The following is a 23552-nucleotide window of genomic DNA, read 5'->3' as shown; positions in this document are numbered from 1 at the left end:
CAGCACAGATGATTCGTACAGGAAAATCTTAAAATTCGTAGAAATCTATCAGTAGTAATGCTATGTTCACGTAAACTTAACAGAACAACTATATTTTTTAATTGTTTCGAATTTATGGCAGGTAAAAACGAAAACTTTTACAGTACAGTCCGGTAATAACGTACTACAAAAGATTCGTACAGAAAAATCTTCAGATTTGAAGAAATTTTTATTCTGGTCCGGCTAAATTCACTGAACTTAGCAGGATCACTAAATTTTTCATTTTATTTTAATTTGAAACTGGAACAAACAATACTTTTTACGATAAAATCTCTTACAAACGCAGTAAAAACGATTCGTACAGAAAAATCTTAAAATGTGTAGAAATTTGTAAGTGGTGCTGCTATGTTCTTTTGAACTTAGCAGGTCTACATTATTATTGGATTTTTTGAATTTCAGACAAGTACAAGCGAAATTTTTTTACGCTACAATTCGGTACAGACGCAGTACAAACTATTCGTACAAAAAGATCTTAAAATATGTAGGAATTTATCTGTGGTCCTGCTTTGATCACGTGAACTTAGAAGGACCACTTAGTTTTTGATTTTTAAGAATTTGTGACCTTTACAAAGCAAAAATCTTACGGTAGAATGCAGTAAAAACGCAACACAGACGACTCGTGTAGAAAAATCTTCAAATTTGTAGAAATATAAAAGTGGTTCTGCTATTTTCACATGAACTTAAAAGGACTTCATTATTTTCGACTATTTCCAATTTGTGGCTAGTACAATCGAAGCTTTTTATGGTAAAATCTGGTACGAACACAGTAGAAACTATTTGTACAAAAAATCTCAAAATTTGTAAAAATATAAAAATGTTTCTGCTATGTTCACATGAACTTACTGTTAGAAGGACCACTTTATTTTTCGATTGTATCGAATTCGTTGCTGGTACAAACGATTTTTCTTTTATTGTGCAAACCGGTACAAAAGGAGTACAAACGTATGGTACGCAAATATTTATAATTTTCAAAAGTGGTCCTACTAAATTAAGATTCGTCTTCAAAACGTAGTCTACACATTTTTAACAATGTCCGTCCTTCTAGGAAATATATAAAAGTTAATATATTTAGCTTATTACAGCTGAATTCCAGTTTATAGTTACAGCAGTTGCTCATAGGTGGCAGCGTAGTTTTTGTGATTGCAATTCCGAATGTTTAGAAACATAGCTAAAGAACAACATCTTAAAAACTATATTCTTAGCTCTTTATTTTCTATGAATTAACTACTCTCTTCTTTTCTTTCAGTAACACAGTTTTCGATAAATATTGGGATTAATACTTTCCTTCTCACAATATTTTACGTTGCATCCTGGCATTAAAAGGGAATAACTACCATCCTGTGGTATTACCTGTATTCGATTCTAACTTATATCAGACTTTTTGGAGGGGCATAAATAGGCATTGTAAGCCTTTGCCCATAAGGTAAAACGGATAGTATAGCAGAAGTGATCAGTATCATTATATGTGTAAGGTGCGTGTGTTACGGGACAACTTACGTTTTCCGTGTGCATAAACAATAGTGTGGTTATTGTGACATATTAGCGCAGTGGAACGAACTTTAGTGGCTAGGAAAGTGTTAAAGTATGCATGCTGTAGCTTGAAATAGAAGTAGGAGTAGATTAGCTGTAGCTATTACAAGGCACGCCACCCAACTTAGCCGTGCTAAACAGTTATTGTTCAGTTACTTGTACGTAGCGGAACTGAGCGATCCCAAATTACGAATCTGATTGGTCGGAGAGACGTAATTTCGCCGGCAACTCACAGGGCAGCATTGCCCAAGTGAAGCAATAGTTCCCCTGTGATCACCATGTCAGTTCAGGCAAACCAATTTCGTAAACGGACCCCAAACCCAGTCAACGAGGTCACGAAAAAGTACAAGGAGAGCTTCACCCCTCTGAGACAAGAACCTCGACGGAGACAAAGCCAGCAGATGACAGGAGCAAAGGCCCAGTTGATCAGCCAGGCTATCCAAGACGCAGTTACAGACACACAAGAGAGCAACCCCTTCGCCCCATTCCCAGTGCAGGCTTTCCCCGCCCTGGATCCACCAGTGAACTCACAGTGTCTGTCAGAAGAATCAAACTCTAACAAAATGGACATCGCAATAGCAGATACAAATAACACCACTGAGGACGATGTCCCGCCAGGGTTCGAACGCCCCAAGAAGACGGTGAAACCTCCCACCACAGGCTTGGTCCAAACATTAATAAAATACAGGAACCAGTTCGCCCCCATGGCTATACGGAAAAAACATCCCTCTCCTGAAGACGGAATGGAGCAAAAAGCCTGCTACCAGATTCAGCAGCCGAAACTGACGACGACGAAGATGAAAACGAGATACCAAACCTCCCATCTCGAAAAGTTCCCCCAATTTACATCTATGACGTGGGAAAACCGTACACGTTAATTAAAACCTTGGCAGCGACATGCAAAGTCCCTCCCACTGCCCACTCGCGGCGAGAATTCCTGAAAATTCAATGCAAAAACATGGAGGACTTTGCAAAAATAGACGCGTATTGCGCCCAAAGCAATCGATCATACTCCACAGAACCCCCACGCACCATGCGGCCGCTAAAAGTAGTAATTAGGAAATTGCCCATCGACACGGATATCAAAGACATAGTAACAGCCCTGAAGTCGGAGGGATTCATACCAGCAGCCATTTCCCAGATGAGAGGAAGAGCTGATGCGCAGCGAAATCGTCCCAACTTTCCCCTGTTCCTCATCAGTCTTCCGAAATGCACCACAAATACAAAGATCTATGAACTTCGCTACCTCGTGTGCTGTCGGATAGAGGTCGAACCCTACCGAGGGACAGAACTGCTCCAGTGTTACCGTTGCCAACGAACGGGACACTCCCAAACAACGTTCAACGCCACAGCCAGGTGTGTAAAGTGTAGTGGCCCGCACCACACTAAGGAATGTCCTAAGAAGACCAGGGATACGCCGGCAACATGCGCCAATTGTGGAGGAAAACATCCCGCCAATTACCTCGAATGTGAGTACTTAAAAGCCGCCAAAGCCAGAAAGAACACCCAGATGTCCCAACCAGCACGAGTTCCCAAGCAGACCCAATCAACAACAAGGACACAAGGAGCCAGCCACTCATCAGGAGCAGCTGCCCCACCGTCAAAGGAAACCAACGCAGGGAACCCACCATTAGCAGGAAATCCCACCAAGAACCAGAGTCCAGCCGCCACAGATGACCAGCTCCCGAAAACCAACTCCACAGAGCGCCAAGATGACACCAGACCACTACAACCAGCTAAAGCAGAAGAACAAACAACTAGTGAACCTTCCCTTGCCACAACCATCAAAGAGATCATGCAGCTGTTCCAGGGGCTTAACCTCAAGAACATTCTGACAAAACTAAGGACAGGACTTCGCAAAATCTCCACGGAGACTGACCCCATCGTCAAGATGACCTCCCTGCTAGAAATCTTTGCAGACCTCGTCGATGATGGCACGGCCTAATCATCAGATCTCCAGACATCTACGTGTGGCGTGCTGGAACGCCGAAGGAATCAAGGACAGCCAAATGGAGCTCACAGACTTCCTCACATGGGAGGCAGTTGATGTGATGTTACTCAGTGAAACCCACCTCCACCCACACATACCCTTCAAGATCAGGAACTATGCAGTTTACAGAACAGACAGACAAGGCCGTAAGGGAGGCACAGCCGTCCTAGTGAATTAACAACTACCCCATGACGAACTTCAGCTACCGCCCCTGCAGTGTATTGAAGCTACCGGAGTAACATCACTCCACGTACCTGATCTTCACCAGCTCCACCAACTGGGACACCGAGTGCTACTGGGAGGAGACTTCAATTGCAAGCACCCTGCTTGGAACTCTAGTCTCCAACCAGAACGGCAGAGTGATGTACAGAGCCCTTCGACACTTGGACTTCCTAGCAACTGCACCACCAGACTCCACCCAGTTCCCGAGGAACGGTGGAAACCCGGACGTTCTAGACATGGTTCTGTTCGTCAACACAGCAATAACAGATGGACCACACGCCTTGGTAGCGCTAGAATTGGATCACATCCCTGTGCTACTAACAATAGCGATACGGACACAAGTGACAGGAAGACAACTTTCCACGCTCCACACCACCAACTGGGATGCATATACAACGAGCCTAGCAGCAATGGTAGATCCAAGGCTGCCGGTAGACACTCCCGAAGAACTAGACGAAACGGTGGCTTCACTTACTGCCTCGATTCAATCAGCATACCGAATGGCCACCACAACACAACAGAGTCTTCCAGCACAGCAGACGCCAGAAGAACTTCGGACCACAGCTCTTATACATCTAAAGCGATGGACCAGGAAAAAGTGGCAGTCCACCCGCCATCCACAATATAAAACACTCTGGAACGCATTAACGGCTCGAGTGAAGAAACGACTAACCAGGATCCGCCTTCAAAAATGGAACCAAAGACTCCAGGAACTCGACGCTCCATCCAGGGACTTCTGGCGACTTCTCCGCTCCTTAAAGCAAACCGCAGCATAACCGAAGACACAGCCACTACGAGGCCCACAAGGCCTAGTGTACACCCCGGATCAGCAAGCCAGTCTTTTCGCCGATCACTTGGAAGAAGTTTTCACTGAAAAAAACACACCGGTTGCAGCAGGAATCCTAGCAGAGGTACAAGAAAGCATTCACCACATCACTCAACCAGCAAATCCATCGGCTGAAGACCTGACCACTCCCAGAGCCATCAGAAAGATCATCCAGAAGCTCAACCCACACAAAGCAGCAGGGCCTGACAGGATGCCCTCATTGGCACTAAAAGGTGCCCCTCGAAAAGTTCTGGTACTTCTCTGCAGGATCACCAATGCAATATTTCGCCTAGGATACTTTCCTCCAGCGTGGAAAGAAGCCCGAGTGATCTTGATTCCGAAACCAAGCGCAGCACGGTCGGAACCCAAGAACTATCGACCTATCAGCTTGCTGTCACACATCAGTAAAGTGGTAGAACGGGTCCTCCAATCCAAGCTGATGAAGAAGATCGAAGATGACAACATTTTACCAGAACACCAATACGGATTCCGACCAGGTCGCGGAACAACAATACAGCTAGTCAGAGTGACTGAACACATAACATATCAGTTTACTGAGCGCGGCCACATCTTGGGACTTTTCCTAGACATAGGAAAAGCCTTCGATAAGGTGTGGCATGATGGGTTGCTGCATAAACTACACAAAGCGCAGTTGCCACAGTATCAAGTCAAAACCCTGAAGAGCTACCTAACAAACCGAACATTTCGTGTCTACCATGCCAACCATCTCACGGAACCAAGAAGAATTAGAGCTGGAGTGCCACAGGGATCCTGTCTGTCTCCAATACTCTACAATATTTACACAGCAGACCTCCCAACAACGAGGACCACCATCACTGCTACATTCGCAGATGACACGGCAATCTTCGCCAGTCACCGAAACTTTCGATACGCTGAGCTGTACCTGAGAAGACACATTGAGCTCCTGGAAACATGGGCTAACAATTGGAAAACCAAAGTAAATGCCGACAAGACCGCCCTCGTGGACCTTATACATAACATCTCCAAGAGGGACTACAACTTCTCGCTAAATGGAGTCCATATTCCTCCACAACAAAAAGCCAAATACCTTGGAGTAACCTTGGACAGACGTCTCTCATTTGCGGACCACCTGAAGACTACAGCCAAGAGAGCTACAGTACGGTTCAAAGCCCTTTTACCCATCCTTCTAAGTCCTCAACTAACCTTAGAAACAAAACGGCATGTATATCAGATGTGCATCCTTCCCATCCTGATGTATGCCCATCCCACATGGCTACATACATTCCCAACACACCTTCGCCACCTTCAGGTGGTCCAAAACAAAGCAGCACGTGCCATCACTGGACATTCAAGTGATACACGTATCCTTCAAATCCATGAAGACGTCGAACTACCGCTACTCCAAGAACTACGAACTCAACATTCAGTCAAATTCTGGAGGAATGTCTGCCAATCAACCAATTCAACAATCAACACAATAGGAACAAGAAATCCACCGCGACAGATGTACCGAATGCCTAAGGACCCACACTAGTGAAGCACCTCCCAAGACGATAACTCCAGGGATCGGCGACAGTCGCGATCCCAAATCTTACATACGCAAGAACAACAACAGCGAAGGAAAAAAAACACAGATAGAAGGCATGGGCACTAGCCCAAAACTTCTCAAATCAAACACCCGTCAAGAAAATGCCTGCCTGCCTGTGGTATTAAAAAAGTGTAAAGCCTTATTTTTGCGCGGTTCACTTTTTGTTTCCACGGTTCTTGGTCGATACCAGCTCACGGAAACTGAATTTTGTAATGAACAAACTCCGTGTGCGGGGGTTTCCTCGGTTTACTTCCGTTTTCTGCTAGTGGTGGGAAAGATATTTTTCTGGGATTCGGTTCTTTTCATTCCATTCATCTGAAAGATTATTTAAAAGGAACGAATCTTTTCGATGATTTCATTCCCGATTAACTTCTGTACTTTGCTTTCTACGTTCACTCATCTCAATCTCATACACATTGCGATTCCATTCCGCGCATCGGTTTGTCTCCGAAATACTCGTGCTTCCTCGGGCTGTTCAACCATAAAACACACACACATAGTTTTCAATAATTTTTGTGTGTGAAAGGAAGAGACATTTGTATTTCTTGTCCGCAAACCCTAACATCCTCCTCCCCCTATTCTTTCTTAATTTTGGCTTCGCGCGAAACTAAGAAACGACGAGAAATAAAAATGTTCTACCTGTGTGAAGTTGGCCCCCCAAAAGTTTGGGCTACGCGAGATCTTTATTGGGCCAGAAAGTACTTCATTTGGGCTGTTTGGGCTAGTAACTTTTAGCGTTTGGGCTACTCTGGAAACAAAGCTACAGCCCCACAAAGTTTGAGGGGCCAACTTCAACTTAGCTCCCCAAGTGTTTGGGCCAGACGAGATTTTTATTGGGCTGGGTAGTACTTCGTTTGGGATGATTGGGTCAGCAACTTCTAGCGTTTGGGCTATTATAGTTTCCGAAATATGGGCTATTAAACTTTTTGAAAAATGATTTTCCTGCTTCCTTTGTCGGGGCCAACTTCACTAATATGATATTTCTGACAAACATGTTTATTGGAATTGACAGTACCTTGTGTCAACTAACAGTTTAGGAAGTTTCAAGATTTGGGCTGTATTGGAAACAGAATTAGAGCTTCACAAAATTTGGGGGGGCAACTTCACATTAGCCCCCAAGTGATTGGGCCAGACGAGATTTTTATTGGGCTGGGTAGTACTTCGCTTGTGCTGATTGGGTCAGCAACTTTTAGCGTTTGGGCTATTATAGTTTCCGAAATATGGGCTATTATACTTTTTGAAAAGTGATTTTTCTGCTTCTTTTGTCGGGGCCAACTTCACTAATATGACATTTCTGACAAATACGTTTACTAGAATTGGCAACACTTTGTGTCGACCAGCAGTGTGGCAAAGTTCAAGATTTGGGCTGTAGTTGAAATAGTTGGACCTTCACGAAGTTTGGGAGGCCAAGTTCAAGCCCTTCCAAGTGACTGGACCTGACGGATATTTTATTGGGCTGGATAGTATTTCGTTTGGGGTGATTGGGTCAGCAAGTTTTAGTGTTTTGGGCTATTAAGATTCGGCCTGTATTTGAAAGAGGGTTAGACCTTCAGATATTTCTCTGCCGGAAATAATAGGTTTTAATCTAATAGGTAGGGATTTTTCTTATCTTATAAACTGTTTGGACTATACATCGGTGGAACGCCAAATGGTGAAGAAAGATGTAATGTTCCAGACATCATGCAAGAGGTTTTGACACATAATTTCGTCATTATTAATTTCTACGATAGTACTAAATTTATATTTGGCAGAGATTGGAAATGGTTACCCAAAACCATTAAAATGATTCTGTGCAATTTCGCACTGTGCAGTTTCAAATAGTGCTCATTATCGAGCAATTTCGCACCGTCTTTCTTATCGGATTAGTCATTCTGCAGGTGTGGTTTATTCTCACACGGTCCAACTGTCAATCGTGTGATTCATCCTGAAACCGCTTTCACTAGAAAAAAAAATATAGGGTGAGGGAGGAGAGAATAAATGTCAACTAAGAACAGAAACTGAGCAAAGATAAGTTAAAATAAATACGAACAATTGAATTAATTCTACCTCAATTGAGCCAATGGCTTGAGCAGGCTGGGTAGAAATGAGTCCATCGGCTCGATTTGACTCGGCTCAACTGAGCCCATGGCTCGAGCAGGCTCGGTTGGATGGGTTGTAAGCTCGGCCAACTTCTCGGTTCGGCTCAATAGTGTGTCACCGACCTAAAGGTCACTTTCTGGATTTAAAAAGGACATTGAGAAAAATAGACTTAATTTTAAACTTTATTAACCAAGCCTCGTATATTTCCAAACATTCTAGAAACTTTTCCCTCATCGCTTTAATATGCCTCTTCGTCTGTGTTGGTGAACCTCTGTCAGATTTTATGGCTAAATATGGACGTACGATGTGGAGACAATGACTCCCTTTGTGATCGCTCTCTTGAGCCCAGAAAACGGGACACTTGCAATCCCACCTACATGTTGTTATAGTTCTTCGATGGTTGGTTAATTCAAAGCATCCGCACCTCTTCAGCGAAAGAGCTTGGACTTAACATCATACGTCATAAGCGGGAGACTCCAGCCCCAGCTACTCATACGCAATAGCCAACTGAAAAGTGCTTCAGTGCTTCGGCACCCTCGTGAGGATCGCCTCCTCGTTGCTGTTTGCTCCTGTGATCATCGTACTTTCTCGAAAGCAGCGTTTATGCTGCCTACAATCATAGTGTTATTAAACATATTTTTTAATACGTTAAATGTGGAAATAGAATTGATGAGGTCCTTGTATGTGTTGAAAAGGATAGTTCGTATATTATCACAGTAAACATTACGATTAGTGCAACTATGCCTCATGGACTAGGGATTATATTTGTGGCGCCAGCGTGGAATTTAATCACGGAAGCAGCATCTGGAACCCGACATCAGGACAATGATAGGATAACATTACTGGCTAGCCGAAGATTTACGTGAATTCTTTAGTTCATATATCAAGCCACCTACTTCGTTAATATATTAAACAAAGGGTTGTTAACTCATTCATTTTCTTAGTTAATGTGCATGTAATACGTGTGTTTATTGAATGAAAGTATACATTCATTATCTCAATCTTAGTTTTATCATTTGTTGCAAATCTAATGCATGATTTAATTACAAATAGTTCAGTATAATCTCTTTTACGTTGTCTGCATCCAAGCCTACTGCGCTCCCAGCCCCAGCATGACGAAGATGCAGGCATGGGTATGGACCATGTTCGCCATGGAATAGCTTGGAAAAAGAAAGGAGAAAAGTACAACACGAGGCTGAAAGTTATTCCGAACCACGACGTGCACGATGGTACCAAGTGAATGAGCTATGACCCGAGCAGCTCAAGCCGTTGACAGCCCTAAATCCGGGCCGAGCAGTTTTGAACATGTTTGACCGATGCCCTATAACTTTTAACAATTTTTGGCTTGATCCCGCATACTTGGTTCTCCGGAACTCAAACCGAGAAGCTCGTAAATGGTGACATTGTCTCCTAGACTTGCCTTGGATTTTGGTATTCATATATAAACCGCCTGTCTTTCCTCTTTATATGCTGTGTTGTTGTTGTTAATAATAATAATAATAATAATAATAATAATAATAATAATAATAATAATAATAATAATAATAATAATAATAATAATAAGTTCTAGCAGTAGTAATATCATTGATAATAATTATATTGTCTGTGTAGGATACTTGAAGAAAGTACTTGAAATTACACACAGGATTTGTCTCGATTTGGCTCGACTCGAAACAACCTGAATTCGGGTCGAGTTGGAGGAAATTATCCGAGCCAAGTTCTTGACTCAAACTTAAAGATGTCTGTTTCGAGTCGAATCGAGTTTCAAAAGAACTCGCTCGAACTTGCTTCTACCCATCTCCAAAAGCTAGAATAATGAACTATGAATTGTACAAAACGGATTGACGATGTACAGAAGTATTAATGTTCCACTTCAGCAATGTGCTGTTCGCTCGGAAAATTTCAAGACGACAAGGTTCGTCTTCAAACCGCCTTGGAGTATTGAGCTAATGTTTTGTGTTTCACAAATAACAACATTTTTCTATGCTTTGGGGCGGGCACATTTTTTTCGACTTTTGAACTTCCTGACTGAATTCTCTGATGTGCTGCTTATTTTATTATTTATTTATTTTAATTTGTGATTGTTCTATTTCCTATTTCTAATGATTACAATTTTATGTTCCTTTTCTGTTCTTATTACTTATTTTCATTTGCTATTCCTTTTTGTTTTAATCTTTTCAATTTGCAATAATTTTTGTTATTGTTTTTCCTATTTATTTCAATTTCATATTGTTTGTTATTATTTTCTTTCCTTCCTTACTTTAACTTTGGTTTGCTTATCTTTTCTTCTGTCTTGTTCTTAAGTCATTTTAATTTCCGGTTATTTTGATTATTCTTTTTGTGAAAGTGAAACATTTCCTAAGCTCTCCTCCTGTAGTATTAATTGTTCATATTTAACTTGTATTTACTCTTTTTCTGTTCTTAGTTAGTTGACAGTTGTTCTATGTCCTCCCTCCTCCTATAGTGAAAGCGTTTTCAAGAGAATCATATGATTGACAGGTGGACCGTGTGAAAGTGCACGACACCTGCAGAAAGATTAATCCGATAAACAGGACCGTGTGAAATTGCACCGTAAGAAACTGCACGTCACCATTAAAATGTAGGTCATGTAATTACTACTCCCATTTATTTACGACTGTACCTGCGGACACCGTGATCGCCTTTGGACGGGGGCATCGTCCCGGTTGCCCCAGCCTTGTTACGCTCCTGGACCGAGGATGCATATGCAAGACCAAAACCAAGACTAAATGTGTAAGAATACCAAAGACTGCCAAGACTCCAGCAAAAACTTGACCCACCTGTGTTGATACTTTTATAAATAGGCAAAAAATATAGAAAAGCTTTATACTTCAAATTCATAATTTTGTATTTCATTTTTCAGTAATTTGGAGCAGAAGGATTGAAGTACTTCCCTAGAAAAATGAAGTGCTCATCGTAATCTTTTAAAATAAACGAACTGAGAAAAAAAGATTGCTTTCTTATTCCTTTCCCTATATACAATATAATGTGGATGAATATTCGGCTTAAAAATTACAGAGAATTGATAATAATAATAATAATAATAATAATAATAATAATAATAATAATATAAAGCTGACTAGTTATAATACTGTATGCTCCTTGAGACTTCATTGGGAATCAAACCTGGAGCTTTCTGCATCAAACACAGGTGTATATATTATCCACGTATTCACAAAAGGCTTACTTAAAAATTAAAGAAAGAATGGATATAAAAATTATTTGGACATAATTCTTCAAGGTTTGATGCAATTCAATTAGGTATGTAGTATATATAATTTTCGGCAGTGTCTTATTCATAGGTTAGTTTGCCGTATATAACCATTCCAATTGTACAGTTATTACTTTTACAATTTATTAAGACAGTAATTGTTTTCCAGTAAAATAAATTTAGGCGATTAAAACCGATAACTACTTACACAAAATTAGCGCTGTCAAAAATTGAGATTCACAAAATACGGATTTAGAATTTCAACTGGAACCAAAAGCCGGATTTCCGATTTAATGAAATGTCAGAAACCGAAATTAGAATTTCGGATAATGAAATGTCAAGAACCGAAAACGGACTTCGGATAATAAAATGACGAAAACCGAAATACGGATTTCGTATAATGAAATACTAAAATCTGGATATCTGCACAATGAGCAGCATTATCAAAAAATGTTAAATGTTGCTGACCCAATCAGCCCAAACGAAGTACTACCCAGCCCAATAAAAATCTCGTCTGGCAAAATCACTTCGGGGCTAATGTGAAGTTGGCCTCCCAAACTTTGTGAAGCTTTAATTCTGTTTCAAATACAGCCCAAATCTTGAAATTTCCTAAACTGCTAGTCGACACAAAGTACTGTTAATTCCAATAAACATGTTTGTCAGAAGTATCATATTAGTGAAGTAGGCCCCGACAAAAGAAGCAGGAAAATCACTTTTCAAAAAATTTAATAGCCCATATTTCGGAAACTATAATAGCCCAAACGCTAAAAGTGGCTGACCCAATCAGCCCAAACGAAGTACTATCCAGCCCAATAAAAATCTCGTCTGGCCCAATCACTTCAGGGCTAATGTGAAGTTGGCCCCCCAAACTTTGTGAAGCTCTAATTCTGTTTCAAATACATCCCAAATCTTGAAACTTCCTAAACTGCTAGTCGACACAAAGTACGGTCAATTCCAATAAACATGTTTATCAGAAGTATCATATTAGTGAAGTTGGCCCCACAAAAGAAGCAGGAAAATCACTTTTCAAAAAGTTTAATAGCCCATATTTCGGAAACTATAATATCCCAAACGCTAAAAGTTGGTGACCCAATCAGCCCAAACGAAGTACTACCCAGCCCAGTAAAAATCTCGTCTGGCCCAATCACTTGGGGGCTAATGTGAAGTTGGCTCCCCAAACTTTGTGAAGCTCTAATTCTGTTTCAAATACAGCCCAAATCTTGAAACTTCCTAAACTGCTAGTCGACACAAAGTACTGTCAATTCCAATAAACATGTTTATCAGAAGTATCATATTAGTGAAGTTGGCCCCGACAAAAGAAGCAGGAAAATCACTTTTCAATTAGTTTAATAGCCCATATTTCGGAAAATCTAATAGCCCAAACGCTAAAAGTGGCTGACCCAATCATCCCAAACAAAGTACTACCCAGCCCAATAAAAATCTCGTCTGGCCCAATCACTTGGGGGCTAATGTGAAGTTGCCCCCCCAAATTTTGTGAAGCTCTAATTCTGTTTCCAATACAGCCCAAATCTTGAAACTTCCTAAACTTATTCGACACAAAGTACTGTCAATTCCAATAAACATATTTGTCAGAAATATCATATTAGTGAAGTTGGCCCCGACAAAAAAGCAGGAAAATCACTTTTCAAAAAGTTTAATAGCCCATATTTCGGAAAATCTAATAGCCCAAACGCTAAAAGTGGCTGACCCAATCAGCCCAAACGAAGTACTACACAGCCCAATAAAAATCTTGTCTGGCCCAACCACTTCGGGGCTAATGTGAAGTTGGCCCCTCAAACTTTGTGGGGCTATAGCTTTGTTTCCAGAGTAGCCCAAACGCTAAAAGTTGCTAGCCCAAACAGCCCAAATGAAGTACTTTCTGGCCCAATAAAGGTCTCGTGTAGCGCAGACTTTTGGGGGGCCAACTTCACACAGGCAAATGTTCTTGATGTTTAAGAGATGAGAAGGAGACAATTTCGGGCAGAGCGGGGGGCACACAGTATAGGGCTACTCTACTCATGTTTCAGGTTCTTTCAGTAGGAAAACACGCACAAAGTTCTTTTTGTCATTCTCCATTTTCCACCATCTGGATGCCCTTATGAGGATCGGTTCGCGTATCGCCTTCCACACAACCAATCTCGATCCAGCCAAATCAATCCAGTTCTTTTCTGAGGTCATTATCGAAGGAAACTGCTGTGCTATTTTTTTTCCTTAGGAATAAATGTAGCGGGATTTAGCCCTGAACTTCTCTTTTAAAACAAAGAAAGAAGAAGAAAAAAGGAAAATCTACTTTTTCAGTTGTCACAAATTTTACTAGTTGCACAGTGATAATGGCACAAATTTTGTCTTTATCAGAATTTTATTTATTTATTTATTTTTACTTGTTTATTACTAAACAATCAGATATAGCCTCAAGTCATTTTGCACTGGAGCTATCAGCATGGATAACAATATTAAGATAGGAAGCAGAAAGATGACGAGCACCGGTATGTTAAGGTACCATACCCGGCATTTGCTTGGTGAAACTGACGAAAACCCTGGAAAGTCTCAGTCAGGATTGCCGGCCTCCGGATTCGAACCCACGACCTCCTTATTACAAAGCAAGAACGCTAACTACTAGCCTAATTGGGAAACAGCGTATTCACAACAATAGAAGAGAAGGTACACGTATTAATCCTAGCTGATTTTTGTTTCTTTCTTACTATAATTACATCATACTGTAAATGCAACAGGGGAGTAGTAGAAAGTGGATCGATCTGGAACAGCGTTGGCCAACTCAGGAGCCCCTGGGAAATTGAGCACCTTACACAGTGAAGCCACGGCCTTTTATGACCTCCATTTTAGGGGTGAATTTATTCCCTTTTATGAGCATTTTTAGGGGGTGTACTCGTTCCCTTTTATGAGCACATTTTTAGGGGTGAACCCGATCCCTTTTATGAGCATATTTTTCAACCCCTATTTGAATATAGCAGATAACACATAAGATTACGAACACAGAACATAATACTTAAGACTACGTAACATAGCAAGGGTATACTCGTTCCCTTTATGAGCATATTTTTCAACCCCTATTTTAACATAGCAGATAATACATGGAGATTACGAACACATAGCAGAGCAGAGAATACATAAGATTACGAAACATAGCAAGGGTGAACTCGTTCTCTTTTATGATCACTTTTTCAACCCCTATTTTAACATAGCAGAAATTACACTGAGACTATGAAAACACAGCAGAGCATAAGACTATGTAACATAGCAGTTGGCTTATTTTCCAACCCCTATTTTAACATAGCAGAAATTACACTGAGACTACGAACACATAGCAGAGGGGTGGACTCGTTCTCTTTTATGAGCACATTTTCCAACCCTTATTTTAACATAGCAGAAATTACGAACACACAGCAGATACATAAGACTCGTTCCACCCCTATTTGAACATAGTACAGCTAATAAAAGAGTATGGCTCATTTTTCAACCCTTATTTTACCATGAAACATAGCGAAGATTAAACATAGTCCATTTTAGGGGGTGAACTCGTTCCCTTTTATGAGCATATTTTCCACCCTTAATTGAACACAGCATAGATTACATAAGACTACGTTTCAACCCCTATTTTAATATAGCAGAAATTACATAAAGCATGGTTGTACTCATTCCAACCCCTAATTTAACATAACAGAAATAGCAGACAATGAGCAAAGATTACAATCGAACACCCGGTGTAAGGTGTATTCATTCTCTTTGATGACCATTTTTTCCACCTCTAATTGAAATCACATAGCAGAGCAGATAATACATAAGGTTCCTTTCCTTTTATGAGCATATTTTTCAACCTCTATTTGAACATTTTAACATAGCAGAAATTTATGAACACATTCTCCACCCTATTTTAACGTAGCACTGATTTCGTTCCCAACCCCTAATTTAACATAGCAGAAATGACACAAGCATGTCCTCAAACTACTGACCATCGTGAACAAAGGTCAAACTCAGAAACGAAACAACATATCCAGGTGCTGTTTCCACATTTAGCAATTGGTCATCAACTAGTACATGTTAAAAAAGTACTGACTATCGAGGTCAAAGGTCAAATATTTAAACCCAAATAACTCTTAAACGGAGCAACGTATTGAGAGGCAATTTCAATGTTTAGTAATAGATCATTAACCACTACATGTCTCAAAAGTAATGATCACCAAGGTCAAAGGTCAAATATTTAAATGCGAATAACTCGTAAACAGAGCTAAATATTGAGGTGCTGTTTCCACATTAAATAATAGTTCATCAACTACTACAAGTTTAAAAAATAATGACCATCGAGGTCAAAGGTGAAAGTACTGAAAACCTAATAACTCGAAAACGGATCGACATATTGAGGTGGTGTTTCCACATTTAGTAATTGGTCATCAACTGCTACAAGCTCCAAAAATAATTACCATCGAGGTCAAAGTTCAAAATACTTGAAACCTAATAACTCGAAAACGGAGCCAAATATTGAAGTGGTGTTTCCAAATCTAGTAATTGGTCATCAACTACTACAAGTTTGAAAATTAGTGGTCATCAGGGCCAAAGGTCAAAGTACTTAAAACCTAATAACTCAAAAACGGAGTCAAAGATTGAAGTGGTGTTTCCACATTTAGTAATAGTTCATCAACTACTGCAAGTTTCAAAATAATGATCATCGACGTCAAAGGTCAAAATACTTAAAACCTAATAACTCGAAAACGGAGCCAAATATCGAAGTGGTGTTTCCACATTTAGCAATTGGTCATCAGGTACCAGATGTCCCAAAATAATGACCATCGAGGTCAAAGGTCAAAATACTTAAAACCCAATAACTCAAAAACGTAGCCAAATATTGAAGTGGTGTTTCCACATTCAGTATTTGGTCATCAACTACTACAAGTTCCAAAAATAATGACTACCGAAGTCAAAGTTCAAAATACTTAAACCCGAATAACTCGAAAACGGATCCACATATTGAGTTGGTGTTTCCACATTTAGTAATAGGTCATCAGCTACTATAAGTTCCAGAAATAATGACCATCGAGGACAAAGGTCAATCTCGTAAACGAAGTCACATATTGAGAGCACGTTTCCTCATTTAGTAAATTTGTGTGATCTATTCAATTGTGTACCAAGCAGAAAAAAAGTGAAGAAGAAATAAATTTGAGTGGCTTATTTACTTTTGTATTAATGAGAAAGAAATCAAAGAAACACAATTTTAACTAGCGCAGAATTTCTGTACCTTTTTGAGCTATTCAAATAAACGCAAAAATTATTTTGGATGGACTAATTAGAAAGAAAGCAAAGATATACCATATTAACTAGCTGAGAATTTTATATCATTTTGTATTATTTAAACGAAACGAAGGGCTAAATTTGAGAAAGCGAACATGGACCATTTTACTCAAATTTGGATGGAGTATTTAGCTTTGTATGAACCAGAAAAAAAGCGAAGAAGGTCCATTTTAACTAGTTCAATATTTCTGTACAATTTTTGGGACTTGTAGCAGTTGATGACCAATTACTAAATGTGGAAACACCACCTCAATATGTCGACCCGTTTTCGAGTTATTAGGTTTTAAGTATTTTGATCTTTGACCTCGATGGTCATTATTTTTGAAACTTGTAGTAGTTGATGACCTATTATTTAATGTGGAAACAGCACCTCAATATTTAGCTCTGTTTACGAGGACCTTGGTGATCATTACTTTTGAGACATGTAGTGGTTGATGATCTATTGCTAAACATGGAAACTGCCTCTCAATACGTTGCTCCGTTTAAGAGATATTCGGGTTTCAATATTTGACCTTTGACCTCGATGGTCAGTACTTTTTTAACATGTACTAGTTGATGACCAATTGCTAAATGTGGAAACAGCACCTCGATATGTAGTTTCGTTTTTGAGTTTGACCTTTGTTCACGATGTCAGTAGTTTGAGGACATGCTTGTGTCATTTCTGCTATGTTAAATTAGGGGTTGGGAACGAAATCAGTGCTACGTTAAAATACGAAAAAATGAAATGAAATCTTTGAGTTTTACGTCCCACGGTTATGCCGGTTAGGCTAAAGGAGACGGTGATAATGAGTAATGAATGAAATGGTGGAATGAAGAAAGTGGGAGGAAACGGGAGAACCCCGAGAAAACCCACGCACACGGTGTTTGTCCACCACAAAGTTCACTTCGCGGGGGCTGGGATCGAACCCGGGACCCCAAGCACCAGAGGTGAACGCTCTACCACTGAGCCACCGCGGCCCCTACGTTAAAATAGGGGTGGAGAATGTGTTCATAAATTTCTGCTACGTTAAAATGTTCAAACAGAGATTGAAAAATATGCTCATAAAAGGAAACACATCTTATGTATTATCTGCTCTGCTATGTAATTTCAATTAGGGGTGGAAAAAATGGTCATCAAAGAGAATGAATACACCCTACCGTGGGTGTTCGATTGTAATCTTTGCTCATTGTCTGCAATTTCTGTTATGTTAAAATAGGGGTTGGAATGAGTACACCCATGCTTTATGTAATTTCTGCTATGTTAAAATAAGGGTTGAAACGTAGTCTTATGTAATCTATGCTATGTTCAATTAAGGGTGGAAAATATGCTCATAAAAGGGAACGAGTTCACCCCTGCTTTGTTACATAGTCTTATGTATTATCTGCAATGTTCAAATAAGGGTTGGAAAATATGCTCATAAAAGGGAACGAGTTCACCCCCTAAAATGGACTATGTTTAATCTTCGCTATGTTTCATGGTAAAATAAGGGTTGAAAAATGAGCCATACTCTTTCATTAGCTGTGCTATGTTCAAATAGGGGTGGAACGAGTCTTATGTATCTGCTGTGTGTTCGTAATTTCTGCTATGTTAAAATAAGGGTTGGAAAATGTGCTCATAAAAGAGAACGAGTCCACCCCTCTGCTATGTGTTCGTAGTCTCACTGTAAGTTCTGCTATGTTAAAATAGGTGTTGGAAAATAAGCCAACTGCTATGTTACATAGTCTTATGCTCTGCTGTGTGTTCATAGTCTCGGTGTAATTTCTGCTATGTTAAAATAGGGGTTGAAAAGTGATCATAAAAGGGAACGAGTTCACCCTTGCTATGTTTCGTCATCGTATGTATTTTCTGCTCTTCTATGTGTTCGTAATCTTATGTGCTATCTGGTATGTTCGAAGAGGGGTTGGGAATTAATCCATACTCTTTTACTAGTTCTGCTATGTTTCAATAGGAGTGAAAAATATGCTCATAAAGGGAACGAGTATACCCTTGCTATGTTACGTAGTCTTAAGTATTATGTTCTGTGTTCGTAATCTTATGTGTTATCTGCTATGTTCAAATAGGGGTTGAAAAATATGCTCATAAAAGGGAACGGGTTCACCCCTAAAAATGTGCTCATAAAAGGGAACGAGTACACCCCCTAAAAATGCTCATAAAAGGGAATAAATTCACCCCTAAAATGGAGGTCATAAAAGGCCGTGGCTTCACGGTGTAAGGTGCTCAATTTCCCAGGGGCTCCTGAGTTGGCCAACGCTGTTCCAGATTGATCCTTTTTCTACTACTCAGGGGCGTCATTTCAGACCTAGCTTGAAGGGGCCATGAGCACCACCGACATAAAATTTTCACGTTTTTTTCTAGCATATTAGTAGACAATCGAATAAAGTATATGTATGTCTCAAACTCTTGGATGAGGGGCAATTGCCCTCTCCGGCTCCCCCTAAATAACGCCTCTGAAATGCCGTCTCATGTGATTGTTTAATTTTATGAAGCAAGAGAAGATATGAAAGGAGGCAGCCTCAGCCAATATTTGAGGGACCATCTCGGTATTATAGTTGAGAAATTCTATATGTCCCCAACCGGCTTCCTTTGTATTCAAGCAGAAAATTTACCCTAACCACCCTCATAAATAACACTGCAAATAAGCCATAAACGGCACGTGTTCGGTGTCGAAGTAATACGTTGTTATCATCGCTAAACTTTTATTAGGATGGATACATTATAGAATAATAATAATAATAATAATAATAATAATAATAATAATAATAATAATATAATAAAACACAACAATCATTAAAGGAATGATAGTATTGTAGCAGGACTCGATTTTCGAGGAAAATAATTTGTATATTTTGATTTTATTTTTATGTTTATGTCACGAAATCATTAATTAAGGTTATGGGAATTAAATGTTGTATATGTGAATAAATGCAAGCTGCACAATCTTGCTAATGTTTGTGTCAGCAGTTTATTGTAAACACATGTGTATAAGAATGTCATCGTTGAGAGTCTGGCAATGTAGGAAGGAAATGTTGACAATGTGTCTTTCCTCACATTAGCCAGATTCTAGAAATTGTATAAAGTGAATCTGTAAGATTTTACGAATTTCATGAGATTACGGATGTACAGAGAATTGCTTAGAATCGGGAAATCAGAACGTGTCGAGGATTGCAATTTTGAGTTTTGACACATGGAAGGAATTTGTCTCTCCATGGGAAAACGGTGTTGCACGTGCTGCAGCAGACGAAAAAGCAGACGACGGTGGTTGGACAACGCCAAACAAAACCGGAGGACGAGAAGGTTTTGGGACAGTTCTTGGAGAGTTCGATTGAGAGTTCGAAGAGAGTTCGGAGAGATCACCGAGAGTTCTTGGAGAGTCTATGATCAAGTTATCGTGATCATTCTTGGGTTCGAGTTTGGAGAACCAAGTCCGATTTGAGAGTCAGCCAGATGACAGGAGGAGAAAATTCTTTATACTCCGAAACATTTTAACTACGCAGAACTTCGTGCAGAGAGTTGCATTGAGAGGAGCCATACCTCAATGCTCATTTTCGTCTTCCACCAGCAAGGAGATTCAGCTTAAAGGAGCCGAGTTCAACACCAGAACGACGTGGGAATACACCAGTTTTATCCAGGTATGTGTGGCACCGAGTCAGAATTCAAAAGCTCAATACTTGATCGTTCTGTACCCGTCTGGCAAATGAATCTTAATATCCGTCATAACTAGCGTTCTGAAATCTTACAGTTCACTCATAAGCATAACGAAATACAGTGTTTTTATTTTAATGAAGTGGACGTATCTTTATTTAACTAATCCCCAAATGAGAAACCTCTCGCAAGTTAATATCAGAGTTTGTCCCACTCATTCTAGATGGTGAGTGGAAGGCGCCTAGTTGCACTCAACTTTGCATCCCCAATTAGGCACTGAGTGGCTAGGTTGTCATGGTGGAGACATGCTGGTGGCTTACGCCTTTGTAACGATTCCAGTAGTTATTCAGAGCATGGTTGTAGATGCTGGTGTGCTTTTGCAATTGTGCGTTTCCAGTAGACATGATTAGAATCCCTCTCATATTTTCGACTCAGATTTTAAATGATATTTTATTACGTAACTAAAAACCACCCTTCCCACCCTCTCTACGATGAAGTGTAATTTTAAGTATTGTGATCGTATTTTCTCGAATTAGGTTAAGGTATTAAGTTATAATGTGTTAATTGATATAGTGAATTTAAGGTTTTTGCAATAAGGAAATAGTTATCCGATTCTCCCGAAAAGTTGATTAAGTAGCTCGAATATACGGGTAATAAGAATAAAAAAGTTTTATTAATTAATAAGTAAATGAGTAACGAAAGTATTCGTACGAGAGCACAAAAAGCGGCAAAAGGAGTACAGGTCGGAAGCTTGTTTAATATTGCAAGTTCGAGTAAGAAAAAGCAAGAAAGTGCGAAACCAAATTTGAAATTAGGACCCGTCGAGAATTTTCCGTCCAGTCCTATAGCAAAATCTTATACGGAAGATTTTACATCAATCTTTCCATTTGAAAGTAGCGTAGTTGATAATAAGCAGTCGAGTAGTACAAAAGAAGATAAAATGGCGACAGGTGTAACATTTTATTCCGATGTAAACAAACTTCCGAAGTTTGACTTGAAGACAGATAGCAATATAATAAGTTTCTTTGATGAGTTTGACGACGCGTGTCAAATGGCAGGCGTGAGTGAGGAAAAGAGAAAAGAACTATTACCTAGTGTATTCAAAGGTAATGGTAGACAATGGATGAAGGTATTTTTAAAGAGAAGGAATGTTAGCGAAACTAGTTATAAGCAATTACAGAAAAGCATAATAGAAGAGTTTACACGTACAAATGTAACATTAGATATAGAGGAACGTATAAGAGAAAGGTTGCATCTTGAGGATGAGCCTATAATAAATTATGTGTATGATATGCTTGTTTTGTGCGAAAGATTAGACGCTAACATGGATGACAAAAAGAAAATAGGGATAATTTTAGGTGGTCTTCAACCGTATTTCATGGAACGAGTAGGAACAAATTCATATTCGACAATTGATAAATTTGTAGAGGATCTTCAGAAAGTAGAGAAGAATAAGTGCAAAGTAGAGAAACGCGTTAAACGGGAAAACGGAAAGGTTACTGTCAAAGACCTTTTAAAGAAAATGAGAGAACAAGTAGAAGAGGAAGATAGCGATGTAGAAATTGACAAGTTGTTGTTAAAGAAAGAGATTAGAAATAAGGAAGACGTAAAAATTAAGCAAGAACCAACGAGTATTACTCAATTGAGTGAGCTAGAGAAGAAAATAGAGAAATTACAGTTGACATTAGCTGCTAATTTTCAAGACCGAAAAAGTAGAGAAGATAAAAGCGGTAGTGATTCGAAGCAACACAGGAATAATGGTAATAATTTTAGAGGAAATAGAAATTTTCGGAATGGAGGACGAAATTTTTACAAGAATAATGGAAATAGGAACTGGAATAGGAATAGTAATAATAATTATAATAGGAATAGAGGTTCTAGCGGATATAATAATGGAAGAGGATTTAGAAATAATTGGCGTAATAACAGAGGTGGAAGGAAGACAAGTTTTTGGCAACAAAGAGGAAATAGTTGTTGTGCGAATGGTGTTAATGGTCCAACATGGTGCCAAAATCATAGCCAAGTAAATAGTCCCGTACAGTATGTTCCAGTGGTACCGAACCAGATAAATGGTACAACCTATTATCAGGCTACAACTTCAAATAATTTAAACTAGGTCAAACTGTAAATGACAGAGGCACATTTACAGGTGGTAAAGTAAAAGTTAGAGAAATAGTAGCCTCTACGTTAACTGATAATAATATGCTCTATGTTCCGATAGAAGTAGATGGTAGAAGTTATAAGGCGTTGATTGATACAGGATCGCAGATATCTATTGTAAATGAAAAGCTAGTCCCACCTAGTGCGAAGGTAATACCTAGACCAACAAGGATTCGTGGAATAACACAGAATGTGTTAGTAGTAAATAAGATCGCTGTGATTAGATTTAAAATGGCCGGACAGACATTTCATTTGGAATTTCGCGTAGTAAAGGATTTTCCGTATCAAGTTTTGATCGGGAATGATTTTCTACAGAGTCAAAATTGCCAAATAAATTACGGTCAGAATAAATTGACATTGCAGAGATTTGGAAAGCCAAGATTAAGGAAAAGGGAAGAACAGGAATCTGTGACTGTGTCTGATAATGCAGCGTTAGGAATAAAACATTGTATTCGACCAAGATGGGTATTAGGTCATAAGGTATGGTTGTTACCTAGGTCTAAGACTACTGTGGAAGTGAATTTGGTTAGTTCTTGGAATAACAGGGAATACTTGTTAGAACCGGACAGGAAGATAGAAGCCCAATACAATGTGTTGATTCCTCGTGCACTTTTATCGGCTGAAAATAACAAGATCGAAATTATTAATCCATCTAATAGAGCAATTTTATTGAGACCGAATGTAACGCTAGGAAAAGCTGAAGAATGCGTGGATGAAGAACAATTGAAGAGCGAAGGATTATCAACCGAAGATATTGATAGTATTTTAAGATCTCGTAGAAATTTTGATAAATCTAGATTGAAATTTGGGAATGAAACGAAACCGGAAATTAGGAATAGAATTGAGAGTTTGTGCTATGATTTTGCGGATGTGTTTGCATGGCAGGATGACGAATTAGGCCAAGTAAAACATTTTGAGCATCACATTGAGTTAGAAACAAAAGTACCATTTAGACGTCACCAATATCCGATTCCCATAGCG

Source organism: Thermobia domestica, chromosome 14, assembly GCF_964235325.1.
Source record: "Thermobia domestica chromosome 14, izTheDome1.hap1.1, whole genome shotgun sequence".
Lineage (NCBI taxonomy): Eukaryota > Metazoa > Arthropoda > Insecta > Zygentoma > Lepismatidae > Thermobia > Thermobia domestica.
This window is presented reverse-complemented; position numbering follows the sequence as displayed.